Source organism: Chaetura pelagica, unplaced genomic scaffold, assembly GCF_000747805.2.
Source record: "Chaetura pelagica isolate M959 unplaced genomic scaffold, ChaPel_1.0 scaffold150, whole genome shotgun sequence".
Classification (NCBI taxonomy): domain Eukaryota; kingdom Metazoa; phylum Chordata; class Aves; order Apodiformes; family Apodidae; genus Chaetura; species Chaetura pelagica.
In genome coordinates, this window is record NW_009952052.1 from 3,368,600 (window position 1) to 3,383,418 (window position 14,819).

Sequence of the window (14,819 nt, forward strand, 5' to 3'; positions counted from 1 at the left end):
TGCTCCCCCCCCTACACACACACAGAGGGGGTTCAGCGCCACGTGGAGACGCCGTTTTAAGTCAGTTTTGTCGGCTGACTCAAAGGACATTTCATGTTCGTGTAAGGAAATACCTGGTCCTTCACAGTGGTACTAAATACATCTTTTTATACATAACAAGCATGAAATGTAATGAATATATTTATAAATGCATTCATTAAGACATATGTAAACAAATCTTCTAGATGTGTAAATGGCCCCAGCTCCACCCAGTCCGTGAATTAATATCTGACTAAGATCTACTCAGAGTATTCAATTCTCTGTTGAAAACAGTGCAACACAGATGCACATTTCTGTGAAGAAATGAATATGAAAGATAATTGTCTGATTTATGATTTACCAGTTGTAAACATGAAACATCGGATGGAAGTAGTCATATTTCCTGAGTGCAAGGCATGAAACATTCAGGCAGAATTCAAGAAGCATCAAATAATTAATTTAAAATAAGAAATTAAATTTCCATTATGCATTATGAGAAAACATATTCATAGTGTCTTCAGTGAAATGTGGATATAGATGCAGTTCAGATGTAAGCATATTTTGTTATAAACATGAGCCTTGGCCTATATCTACTGAGGTTTCTGAACAGGATTTCAGTTGAGTCCACATAAGCCAGTCTCTGTTTCAAATGAAAAAATAGGTGGAAAGTCACCTTGAAAACTTTTGTCCTGATAATTCACTACCCAGATTTAAAATCCTGAGAGATGAGATTATGTAAAGACAGTGTAAGGTAAACTTTGATCAGAAATTAGTCCAACCTAAGTTAGCATCCAAACCCTTTCCTGTATGAGACTGAGTTGTGCAGATGTTAGAAACTCCATTTAACAAAATACAAACTTTCATTTTGATTTGGGGCAGAGTTACAATTGGAAGGGAGCCTTCTGGAAATGTAAACATAATCAGCTTCAGGTATAGTTTCATGAGATTAGGACAAAAAAAAAAAAAAAAAAAAAAAAAAGTGTGTTTCTTACGAGAACAGCTGAAAATATGAAAATTCTGCATTTTTTAGTTCAAAACTCTCAAGGAGTATGCCAGACTTTGGCATTTTTAAATATCCAAATTAAATATCTGCCTTCTGAAATTGCTGCTGTGCACCACTGTAGTAAATGAATCAGAACAGTTCCAAGAAATTATGGCAGTGTTCTTGGAAGTAAAAGAATTACAACCAAATGCAAATATGTAAGTACTTATTGGAGGAAAGCCCATGGAGTGAAAGACATGAGGCAGAGAGATCTCTGTAGGCAGTGGTCCACTCAAGCTGGAGCAAACATGAAGGAGGCCAAAAAAAGTAGTCTTTTCTGGAAGTACTACTCAAAGTCACTAGACTTGCATGTCTCTTTCACTGCTTTTCTTAGACCTTTACTATTCTGATACTCACAAATATCTTTCCTAAACATTGTTGACAGATCTCATATTCTTTCAAGAGGTAAGCATGTTTTATCTGTGTAATATTTTGTTTTCTGACAGATAAATTAACTGGTATGTTGTTTTAATTTGACTTTTTTTGATATAAGTAACAAGTTTGGAATGGATAGGTAGAGTTTGAGTGTGTCCAGATGGTGCACATCATTTCAGATGGAGAAAGGCAGTAAGGGTTAACAAGCCCAGATGGACTCTTCTTTCCATTCTATTTACATAAAGGAATAATATTTTATTTTTCAAATTTCACCTTTATTAAAATGAAAAAAAGTCAAGTTACAGGCATTAAAGTAGCTTTGTGCTTCATTGAAAACCAGCCTAATGCAGTACTACCAGTGTAATTTAATAACTTTAGAAGATTTGATCTTTAGTACCCTAAAACCTTGTTCTGTGTCATAGTTATCTAAACCAGACATTAACAGAAACAGATGTTGTTGGCTTTTTTTCTCTGTGTGCGGAAAGCATAGGATTTCTCCAGAATAAAAGATAAAGAAACTAAGAGCAGAAATATTTTCTTGGTGCATGCTTTCTACACTCGGCTTACTGAAATGGGTTATTATGATTGCCAGATGTGCCTCCTTTGAAAAAGTAAATATGGAATAAAATGCCCATTGTGGGAAAACACTTGAAGGTTACATCAAATACAACCTGTTCTATACACCTTCAAAATTCCACACAAAATTGAATGATGCAGGCAATTCTATTGCTTTGCTGTCTAAATAGGCTATGTTTTAATGGTGCCCATTTAGACATTTGTAAATAAGTACTCAACAGGAAAAATGTGCTGCTTTGTGTAAATAAAAAATAATCACAGAATTACAGATTCACAGAATCACAGGCTGGTTTGGGTTGGAAAGGACCTTAAAGATCACCTAGTTCCAATCCCCCTGCCATGGGCGGGGACACCTCCCACTAGATCAGGGTGCTCCAAACCCCATCCAACCTGGGCTTGAACATTTCCAGGAATGGGTGAAAAATAAGAGAATAAAGATCAATAAATAGTTTAATCTGGAAAATAATGCTTCACAAGTATTTTAATTTGTCTTCAAATCTACCAGATAAAGAAAAAAGGACATAGTGACACAGAGCTTGCAAAGATGGAAAATAGTAACATATTTTTTCATAGTTGTGCAGCAACAATAGAGCCCTTTGGCTCTATTTAAATTTAGTATACGGCTATAAGTGGAGAGAAGCCCGAACAGTTGGACACAGATACTATATTACATTATGATCAAAAGGTTAATATTATGAGCAAAAGAGAGTTCATGCCACTTGGAAACACACAAATAAGATGCTTGGTGAAACTAATGCAAAACATGGATAGCCAGTGACTTGATACACAGAGATGCCAAAAAAAAATTAAATATGGCAGGGTGAATGGCTAGCTCTAAGGGCTAGCTGTCAATGGAATGTGGCAGTAAATAAGGCCAAAAAGTTTTTGGCCCAAGATGTAAAATAAAAAATCATGTCATAGAGCAGGGAGATGGAACTGCAGCTTCATATAACACCTAGGTCACATCTGGAATGCACCACTACTCCTAACATCTCACTACTGGAAACACATTAGAAAACTGGATGCAGTTCAGGGAAGGATCACAAAAATAATATTGGATTCATGAGAAAAGTTTAAAATAGCTAGATAAAACATAACTTTGTTAAAACACAGACAAATGGGACAGACATGCTAACTGAGAAGATTTTGAAGATGTTCTCTTCCATTATGTGTGGCTATGAACAACAACAGGAAAGAAAAAATTTGTCTGTTTTGAGAAAAAATATTGCAAGAATAAGATATAATTGGTGTATGGAAACCATATGGGGAGAGTCCAGTACACTGAAAACAACAAAACAGCTACTAAATGTACAAAAAAAAAATTATAATTACAGAAAGATTAAGTGGACATAACAACATTTTTTTTAACTTCTGACTTTATGGCACTTGTCTCTGGAAAGGACATTTTAACATTATGCAGGAAAGTAGGATGTCTTTATTATTGTTCCTTTTTGTTTAAACCTAGGGTTATGTACTTAAAACTGTTACTAGCTGTTCAGAAAGAGAGATCAGCTATTCTTTACTAAGTTTTTACATTAATGCTTATCTGGCTGAGGTCTATGTATGAGGATACAGTAGGGACTAGAACAAAATCGGTCTTCATGAGAATTGAGCTTGTCTGATGCACACATTGAGCATGCACAGCAAACATACATAGATCACCCAGAAGCAAACATAAGGATGATCAAAAGAGGCAAATGTTTTTTCAAGGTTTAAATGAAAAAAGCTCTGTACCTTTAGGTCTATAATCTCTAGCACATATTATATGCCTTTTCCTTCTGGGAACTCTGGACATTCTGTGGGATCAAAATCAACCAGAATTATACTCCTGAAAGGTCAGTGACTTTGCTGTCATTGTGGTCTGTAATAACCTTTCTCTGTGCTGGTAAAGAAGGTTTTCCAGTTGGTGTCTGACTTGGAGGTGGATGAGTTCTCAAGAAGTATGTGGAAGGAAAAAGATGTAATATTCACACTATGATATCCAGTGTCACTTTTGGACTAATACGCATCTTTTCTAATTTACTTGTTGCTTTTCTCATACTTTGTGGATATTTTCTGTCTTACAGATTGATTATGATGTGTCTCGAGATGATCAGGGATGTTGAGATAGTCAGAAAGGGTAGGATGTTTGAGATAGTAGTGTAGAGGCATCAGAACCTTTATTGCAATAAAGTAACACAAATTATTAATGACTTTTTATCTGGACCAGCTACAGCTACAGTGTAAACATGAGTTAACATTGTACCAATCACATCTGAATTTTAGGAGTTTATCAGACTTGTTTACTAGATATTTGCAGGTAGATAGACATAATGTGGAAGTATCTCAGTTTAGGCCACCTGTACAGAAGTTCAGTGTTCAGATGCATCCTTGAAATTAATTGCAAAGTGTGCATTTGTGCAACTGTTTGTGAGGAGTTACTTATGGAATATAGGATATGCAACCTTTTTGACCTTCCTCTCTATCTCTGTTCTTCTTCATGTACTGAGTTTCACACATGACATCTGAACTGCATAGCAGCTGTGTGCTGTGGTGCTCCTCAAGCTGTTGACCCCCTGCTCATCCAAGCCAGGGACATTGCATGGATTTTGGCAGCTCCCAGTGGCCCAGGGCCTCAGTTTGTCATGGCTGGGTGCATGTAAAACCCATGTAAAACATGGGTTTGACTGTAGTTGCAGGCAGAACCGGACATGGGACCTGAGAAACCATCTTGAATGCTTTAGTTTAAACAGAGCAAGAAGATGTGATGATTACTTGGAAGGACAGAATACAGGCTCTGCTTTGGGCCCCTTCTTAATCCTGTTAAACGGCTTGATTGAGAGGAATGGTGAAGAAATGTTTTGGCTGATCTTTGCTCTGCTTATTTGCAAGTATCTTACATCTCTGCTATATTCAGACTCACGTACAGCCTCAATTGGACTCAATGTCTGGTTCAGGGTGCTTCTGAATTTGAAAAAACAGAGTTAGAATACTTTTTTACCCCTGTGTTTTCTTTATACAGTTGTTTCTAGAATAAAAATTAATTTTATTTCAAAGATAATCCTGACACTGTAACTAATTAAAAATCTTATATAAAATTGAAAGTAAACTATATACAGTCTCTTTTGACATCATCCTTCCTATATTTCTACTTTGTCATGTGCAAGTATCATTAGATTATTTTAGATTGAATTTATCCCTTATTTCAATAATATGAAGAGAAACTATAAATTTTTACTCCCACAGAAAGAGGTCAAATAAATCTACATTTTTTTGTAACCATCAGATCTGTGTCAGAAAATACAGGAAGGGTCTCTGACTGTAAATCAAAAATATTAGGATTTACATATGAATTAAATTTGATTTAGGTATGGGTTGCAAGTTCAAGTGGGACGAGGTCATTTGTATGAATGCATTTTATCTTTTGTTGAATACTGTGGAGTCATGAAGTAATGTTTATAGAAAATATTGTTGGTATGTCTCAGTAGTGCAGTATATTTCCTCCTAAATTCCTAAATTCCCAAGTCAAAACATTTTTTCTAATCTCATGCAGGAAAAAAACCCAAAACACAAAAAATTTAATTTTTATAACCCTGCAACATAATTAACTAAAGTTTGACTTCTTCAATTTTTCATTTATAATTGTCTAATTTTAAGCTATCTGTGGAAATTCTCTGGCACTAACTGTACTATCATGGCCAGATAAAACAGGTGAGAATAGTCCAAAGAGATGTAATTTCTCAAAGGATTATAATCACTCAAATGAAATGTTCTTCCAAGATTCCACATTTCAAAGCATTGTTAATAAACCTTTACCAAGAGTACTCAAAATGTATCAGTAAAATATGCTAAAGTAATAACTTTTACTACTTTATGGGGTAAAATCAATAGATGACAGGCTGTTACTAGAAGACAATGCAACTGAATCCTCTTAGTGCTTGGATTCTTTTTGGTGCTATTGGTCCTTTTGGTGCAGGAGCCATGATACGTTCTCAGCCATAGTCGCTCAGCTGTGACCTTTCTGGCCTGATGAGTTTGTTGAAGTTGTGCTAAGAAAGCCTAATTTTTTTGACCTGATGATTTTGGATTTTCCTTATTTTTTATTTATTTTTTTTTTCATATGGAGAAATAACATATTTCATTAATTCATAGGGCATTTAGTCTAACAGCTTTAAATAATTTTATTTTCTGTAGGCTGAACCTGTCCAAGTTGTAGCAAGTTTCCTGAAATATGTGAGAGCAATTTATTGGGGAAAAAATTCCACAACAAACAAAAACCAACAAAACACCAAGCTCAAACAAACAAACAAAAAACCCTACAAAAAGATTCTTATCTGTGAAGTCAGTTTGTGTCTTTGTATTTATCCCAAATAAGAATGACCCCTCATAGGAAGTTTTGAGCACCTGCAATTTGTTGGCCAAGCAACAGTATGGCACTTGAAAGGAAGGAAAAGCCATGACTGAAGCCTTGGGAGAACTCAGGATTTCTGAGGAGGTACATTTCAAAATCAGATCCAAAATGAATTGTTGACCCATTGAATCAGATCCAATATTATTTTCTGTCCTGGAGTGTTTAGGGTTTGAACGAATGAGAATCTGCATGCAGATTGGCTACTATTGGGTACCATTGGCTACTCTTAATTTTATAGCCAGATTTGAGTGTCACTGCTGTAGAATTGGTTTTGAACTTATTACACCAGGAAAAAAAAAAAGATGACATAACCTTAAAAAGAATGAAGGTGGAGAAGAAATGTGCTTTGATGTATATGAACTACACTATCCAAATTTATTTCTCATTTATTTACTTAATCTAGCAATTGTGCAGTGTCATCTGTGCCATGAAAATTACATTGAATGAAAGCCAGAGTAAAGTAATTTTGGGGCATTGTTTTCATTTCAGGAAGGTCATTACTTCAGTAAAATGGAAGTTCTAGAGAATATAATGAATATTCAATGTATGGGGCAAAAATCAATACAATAATTTTCCTGTATTGTAGTTTAAAATAAGTGCAGTGTTTGGACCTTGTTTTCCACATCTGTCATATAATATCTCAAGAAAATTATTTTGTGGTTGGACAAGTTCACTTTATGTATAAGATAAATCTCACAATTTAAAATGCTAATTTACTGGTAGTAATTTAAAATTTTCCAAAGCAGTCAAGGTTAAAGCTGGTTTAAACAGTACTGCAGTTTTTCCACACTTCTGGTCAGGGCACTATTATTTATAAGGCAAATTATCTAATTGGTTGCCTGGGTTTGTCTTCAGTGATTGTCAGGCTTCTTTTAAAACTGAGACATACAGGTATTCATCATACAGTATTTTCCCTCTCACAGTACCAGTACTCAAACTGTGGAGGTAATGACACTGATAATTTCTAATATTTTTTTTTTATTATTAAAAAGGCATTTGATGCAGTCGTTTTGTCCAATTTAGCTTAGACTGCCAGCCATGGAGCAGATGGGAAAGCATACTTATTAAGGGAGCTGAACCTCCCCTGCAGTGGCTGGACTTGCTTAGACTGCATTGTCCTTCTGACCACACTGAGAAGCAAAACAAGAGGCAAACAGGGCTCAGGAGGTGTATTTTAGACACACATTCTGGGATGTGGAAAATTATATTTTGAATGCACCCATCACTTGCTTTTGACTATATTGGGGTTAATGCCTTCCTCCTGTAGAATCATAAACAATTAAAGTCAGTCAGAAATTTTCAAAGAAAGTGTACATGCATTAAAAAAAGCTGAACAAAAGATCTGAACATCATCTAAACACAAATCATTCTTATAAATGATGGGGGTTTTTTTAATCCATGTGAAATGTATTTTTTTAAGTTTAAAATTTGTCTTTGCAAGTAATCTGTACAGAAAGAATGTTTTAGATCCAAATGAATTTGACAAATCAACCTGTGTATAACATCACTAAATAAGAAGCAGAAAAAAAAATCAGAATTATCTAAATAAGTATATCTTTACTATTTTTACTATGTCAATTTATGCTGATCTACAGTACTTTGATCCTTTTTCTTACAAATCCTCTCTGTATTGATATGTTGATATGAATGTGTTTTGATGAGAGAATATGCAGTTTTTCTTTTGATATGCATGAGTCCCTTGTGGAGCACAGTCCCTTGGGCTCAGTGTACTGGCATAGAAGAGTGCACGTGGCTGATCTGTGTTACCAGCCTGTATGTGCATCACTGAATCCACATTCTGTGGCAAGGGTTTGGATGGTTTATGTGGGAAATGATCTGATTGCCAGTTCTATAGTGAATCAGTATAAGGGGTGTATACTTGCTCCGTGATCTTCTCAGGTTCTCCATTACTGGGCCCTTTCTCAATTTTTGATGTTGTGGTGTTCACCTTCTGCCTTCTGATCTGATTAGAATGGAGGTGCAATCCCTCTCTGATTTCCTCATGGTGGGACAAGGCTCAGCATTGCTCTCCTAGTGACCTCAATTCTCAGTTCACAAAGGCAATAAAGGATAATGAATGGCAGTTAAATACAAGGTAAGCACCAGTCTCAGTTAACCCATATGTTGTATGCTGGAAGTTATAGTCTCTACTGAAGGTTCTGTTTGTGTTGTTGAGGAACTGCCTAATGACTGCCAGAGAACTGAGTCACCCCCTGACTCTGTAATGCAATATTTACCCATTCTTTCCCTGTTCTTCGGATATACTAAGTCATAAAGTATTCCAGTAAACAAATATCCAAGGTAAAAATGGCTGTTCTTTGTGCTGCTACAGGATCTGTTGGAGACAGGGCCAAGTTGTGTCCGGACCAAGTGGAGATGCTCCCTCACTCCCTGGACACAGGGACCAGGTTGCCTGGCCTCCAGTGCAAGTTCCTCACAGGCAGTATGGATGCAATGACAAGAAATTATTCCAGTTGTTTTTAGAACACAAACTAGCCTTGTGACTTCCCAGGGGTCCTGAGATTCCCAGTGTTGGTACAACAAGTCCTCTGGCTGTAACAACAACCATGCCAGGAAACTTAATGAGTAAGAACCTGCTGCAGGTTTTGCTGCTCGGTACAGTAGGCTCTGTAATGCACATGCTGGTCTGAATAAAATCTGGTTTGGCTTGTAACTGGCCTGTGTGTTTGAGGAGGTTTCTTCTTCAACAGATGGTAATAATTTTTACCAAACATTGCAAAGAGTTATACGTTTATTGAAAGACACATGCTCACTGCATGGTAACCATGTGCATCTCTTGCTTGCATAGCACTGCCAAAACCTTCCCCTGGCCTGACTTGTATTTGCAATAATGAACTCAAATTTGCAACCAGAACACAACACAGAAAGAAGCTTGCACAGATTTCTCCCAGCACATTGTAGTAAACTTGACATTGCACAGATTTAAAAGCCTGGATGCTCAAGTGTTAGCAGCAAATGCTGTAAAATCTTTCCTAAGGTCTGCTCACGAACTAGTGTCAGCCAAATGTGATGGTGTTGCAACTGGGAGATGTCACTGAGTACAAGAAAGTGCAGAAAGTACTACGACTATCTTTCTGGAATTTTAAACCATTTACTGCCGTTGTAGGATTTTTGAATCCTTTCCAAGATCTGATGTCAAGAGTAATGTTGATGTTAGACGTGCAGAAAGAAACAGTGCTGTATGCATTCTGCATACCACTTATATAATCAATATGCATTGCATTTTGCACACCACAAATCCAGCCTTAGAATTCAAGCTATAGCCAAACAGAAATGACATGAAAAAAATAACATGGGCTTTAAGGAGCTAACAGATTTAAAAAAAATTAAATCCTGATGTAGAAAATTTCTTATGTCAGAGAAAAACAAGTGCTACATAAAAGTCTGTTTTGAATTTTGTATCAACACTGAAAGCAAAAAATAAGAATAAACTAACCTCATAACTTTAAATGTTCCTCTGCCTTACTTCTCTAATTTCTCACATAACAAAACATGAAGAATATTTAAGAAATGGAGAAGAGGGCTGCCAGATGAAGAAAACAACAAGAAACATCACTTCAGCAAATGGCTTCACATTTTCAGATGAAACTTTCCTTTCCTTCTACCTAGAAATGAATGGAATGTTTCTTTTGTAGAAAGACCTATAGAGTGTTTAGGTCAGCTTAAATTACGATTGTGCTCTGTACACTTTGTACTTCTTTTGCAGAAAAAAATGTTAATACCATTTGTCAGCAATATGATGATGGATGAGGCTGAATCTTAAAATGCAAAAATGAAAAGCTGGAGACGAAAAGCAGTATGTAAAAATGATGACCACGTAAATACTTATACACTAACAGCATAGCTCTTTGCACAGAACTTTGGCAGCTGCTTGTTGAAGAACTGGACAGGAGTGTTGTTCCTTTGTGCTTTGGGGTCCACATACTGCCTGAGTTCAGAGAGTGTGTGGGAAGAGAAGTGTTCCAGGAAGGAACCAGTTACGGGGATGAAAGAAATCTGTTATGGGAAGATCCACATAAAAGCAGCATCAGCAGAACTAGAGTCAGGCATTAATTGATACTGTTTGGGTTATCAAAGCCTTTTCCACAGATTTCTGCTTTGGACATTCTTCTACTCTCTTGACTATGAATGTGCTTGAATTTGTTTCTACCTTTTCCCTTAGAGACCAAATTATTTGTGAGAGCTTATGAAAGAGAATGCAACGCGAAGACGGATCCCCTAAGCAATGCAGTTTTGAACTTTTCTAAACTAATGTTCTTGCAGGACTTTAATGTAAGATTAACACTTCTGTATTCTCATAAAGGTTTTCTACTTTGAGATAGGTAAGTTGATTAAGATAAGTGTGTGCAGAGCAATGATGAAACACTGCAGATGGATATCCTACTAAAAATAAAAAATAATTAATGACAAATGATTGAAGCTGTAGATGAGCAAAGCACCCTGCTTGTGAGCATGTGAGCAAAAAAAAACCCCACAAATGTGAGACTGTATCTGAAAGGGGAGGAAGGAGACTCCTTTGCTTCTGAAAGGAGGTATCCTGCTTCAGTGACTGTGTCTGGTGCATCTGCCTCAGGGTGGGAATTCCTCGCATGGAAACCCAGAACCAAGAGAACCCAGGCCCAGATGGAAATCTGGGACAGAGAAAAAAGGCAACCTAGCCAATCCCAGCTGCCTTGGAGGGACAATTGGTTACTAAAACAGTGTGGGCTTAAAACTGAATGCTGAATGAATAGGAAAAAAAATTAATAATAATTCAGACATGTTTTACCTTACTTTTTAATAAAAACAAAGTTCTACTTTATTTGAAAGGATTTTCTTTATTTGAAGATATAAATAAATAAAACTCAGGCAAAATATTAAAATCTGCTGGGAGAAACAAACTTTAACAATTCCACATGTTTTTAAGATATCACTGAAGGACGTTGAATCTGCTCAAACAGGGTATAACATTTTTGTGTTTATTCTGAATTGCTCAACATTTCAGCTAATTCAGAGTATTCTGGCATTCTAATGACAAACAGACTTGATTAAATGAGAAAATTATGTAAATGCCACTGGCAGCTACTTATAATATTCACTTAAGACACATATATCAACACATTAAAAACAAAATCTTTGTTTTTTGCTTTATTGGTTTGTTGTTTTTTGTATTTTTTTGTTTGTATTTGGGTTTTTGTTTTTTTGGTTTGGTTTTTGTTTGTTGTTGGGTTTTTTTTGGTTGGTTTGGTTTTAAAACTCATGCACCATCTTGTGTTGCCAGACCAGACATCTTTGGGACAATCCACAACATCAATATTTATATCACTATTTAGTTTTGACTTACACAAATGAGGGATATTTAGCTTATTTGAAAGCCAAACAATTTTTGATGCGTAGCTTTTGAAGATTATGTTTGGTTGTTTTAGTTCTTATTTCATTAGGCAGTAAGTTAAAGGAATAAAAACACAGAATTCAATATCCAGCACAAAGCTCTTTAAGTCTTCATTCTTGCTAGTATTTTTGTACACTTAGTTAATCTTTTTGGTGGATTTCAGTACTTTGCATCTTATCACCTAACCATTTTGTGATAAGCCAGCAATGACTGGAAAGAGTTGACTCTTTTCTTGTTTATTATAAACAAGGAAAAAAGCAAGAGGCATATATATACAATTTTATAAATTGATAGATTTGACTAAGACACATTTTTTCCCACTGAGGTCTATCACTTTTCTCAGTCGAATTTGTTTCTTCATTGATTTCTGCATAGTATCATTCATGAGTCTAACTCAGAAGAAAATCAAGCCAGCATAGGGACAACTAATTTGGAGCTAATTGGAGAAAATAAATAAATAAAATGCTATCTCACATATTTCCAAAGATCTTAACACAGTGGTACATGAGCCTTGGCTGGGGTCTTTGCTGCTGCACAGTGTAAAGGCTAAAAAATGATGATTGATAAAGACTGTTTTACGGTGAAATGTCTAATTCAAGAGGCACATCTTGCAATGTCCTTGTGTCTCACATGGCAGCTAACTGTAACAATTTGAACTTGGCCTGTTCTGTGGTTAGCTGACATAATGAACTCATGACCCTTCAGTGCATGTGCTGTCCTAATTAAAAAAAGATTCTCAGTCTCTACCACTGCATCCAAAGACTATACTGGCCACATTGTAAGCAGTCTCAGCTACCTCCAGTCTTACTCCTCACAGCAAAAAGAAAAGCTTTCATACAGTTCTGAAAGCAAATCTTCACAGCAAATTACCAGAGAGCAGAACATTTACAAAGCACCTTAGTTATAGAGAGGTCAGTAAATATGACACCAAGCTATGAGAGGTTAAATGTACCTTCAGGCACAAAAATGAAACCTGTGACAGTTACAGGATTCTTCGCCTTTTCAAGATGCACTCGAATCTCAGTTGGCTGTTCAATGGGGTGTGTACATCATAGAAAGGTAGTATGGTTGTAGTTTACAGTCTGTGTAAACCACTAAAACAGATGATAGCACCAAGGAGGAATTTCTAGTGATTCAGTGATATCTATGATTTCCAGTAGGGAACAGCTGGACTTCCTGTGTTGGTTGATCAGTGTGTGGAAGTAGAACTGTGTGCTTATTTACAAAAATCAGCAAATCCACCAGCTATGATTCTGGGAGGAACTAATGTGGCTGTATTAGCATAAAAGCTCAAACTGGCTGTTCTTACAGCGGCAACTTCTCTAGGATAGCTAAAGTAGTTACGTCTAGTCAGTAAGCACAACAGAACTGAAAGAATGAAAGTCAAGGTAAAATCTCTCAGTTATGTCTTTTGTTCCATGATATTGTAAAATCTGGTTGACACCTACACACTGTCCCTGTGCCAGTGAAGCCCACTGAATATGGGGGTTATCCATAGATTCCTACTGTCAAAGAACAATAACTTTTAGAACACAGCTATTTTGATAATTCAAATGATGACTGATACTTTCCTTAATAACCTTAAGTGATTCCACACATCGACAGAGAATAGTAAGCAGGTGAGAATTGCAATACATCTGTGGAAGGAGTTCTGCTCTGAAAAGTATCAGAAGTAGCATTTGCCTGCATCTGAAAATCAGAGATATAGAGCAAATGAAGGTAATGAAGAACATGTCTCCTAACATCCCACAAAGGACAGTAGAATGTAGCAATCAAATAACATGTAGAAAGACAGAGACAACACACAGCTGAAAAGGTAAAGAAAGTTTAAATCCTACTGTACACTTAGAACCTGTTAATAATCTCCCTTGCAGCCCTTTGGAAAGATTTCTGTTGACTTTGGGATGTTCTTTTTGTATGAATTCATTTGCAAACTGTATGTGTCTTTTGTTTTTTAGTACGAAGAGTCTTAAACCAAATTGTGGATTCCCCACTGGCTTAAAACAAGAGTTTGAATTGTCTAGGGGGTGCATGTGGTTTATTCCTTGGAACAGGGGGTAGCTATAGGCTATTTTCTAGCTGCCAGGCTAATGTTCATGGAGCACTTCTTCACTTAGTGCTCTCCCTTTTGACTACACAGTATATCAGAGGGAGCCTGAGCTGTGGTTTTCCCCATTATAATAATGGTAAATACTTCTAACAACTGCCTAGAAAACAGGGTAAAAGTGCTATGTTCAGGCACTGGTTCAAGTATGACTTTAACTGGGAGAACTTTTCTCTGACAGTAGGTGCAGGCTGTCACACAGGACAGGGCTCCAGGAGGTACCTTCTTACTCATGCAAGACAGACAGCAATGAACTTTGAAAGCCTGTGCCAAAGGACTTAAAAAACCACTCGTGTTTAAGTGATTTAGAATGAGAACTGTAATACAATATTTGCATGGAAATAGCTCTACAGTCACTGAAAGACCTAATTGTCAGTAATTCTCAGGATCTGGAAATTAAACCAGACTTTCTGTGATCCAAAAGCATATTGAGCAATTTGGCTTCTACTTGCTTCATAAAGCCTTTGAACCCTAAACCACACAGGTATAGATAATTTTGATTCCACTGAAAATATGCTACCTAACTGTGCTGTACATAAGGAGTTCCTAAAAAAATACCTAAAGTTATAGACAGTTATTATAAAAAATATATTTGTTTCTTTTTCCTTGGAACGAACCATTCCAATTTTATCCTCACTACAACTGTCTAATGGTGTGTGTAAAGATCATTCTTTATTAAATACTACTTGTCTTTTTTCCACTAGAGACCAGAATTGTTAAACTTGCTAATTCCATACTTGTGCAGGACTTTGCTTCAGAGAAAGTGTCCTCTCTGTAGTTAGTCCATTGATAAGGCAGGAGGCAGTAAATGTACAAGTGAAAAAAAAAAAATATCTTGGAAGTAAAAAGAAAAAAATTGCTAAGTGGGGAATGGCTGGAGAGCTATAATACAACCAGGAAAAGCACTGCTGGAAAAAAAACC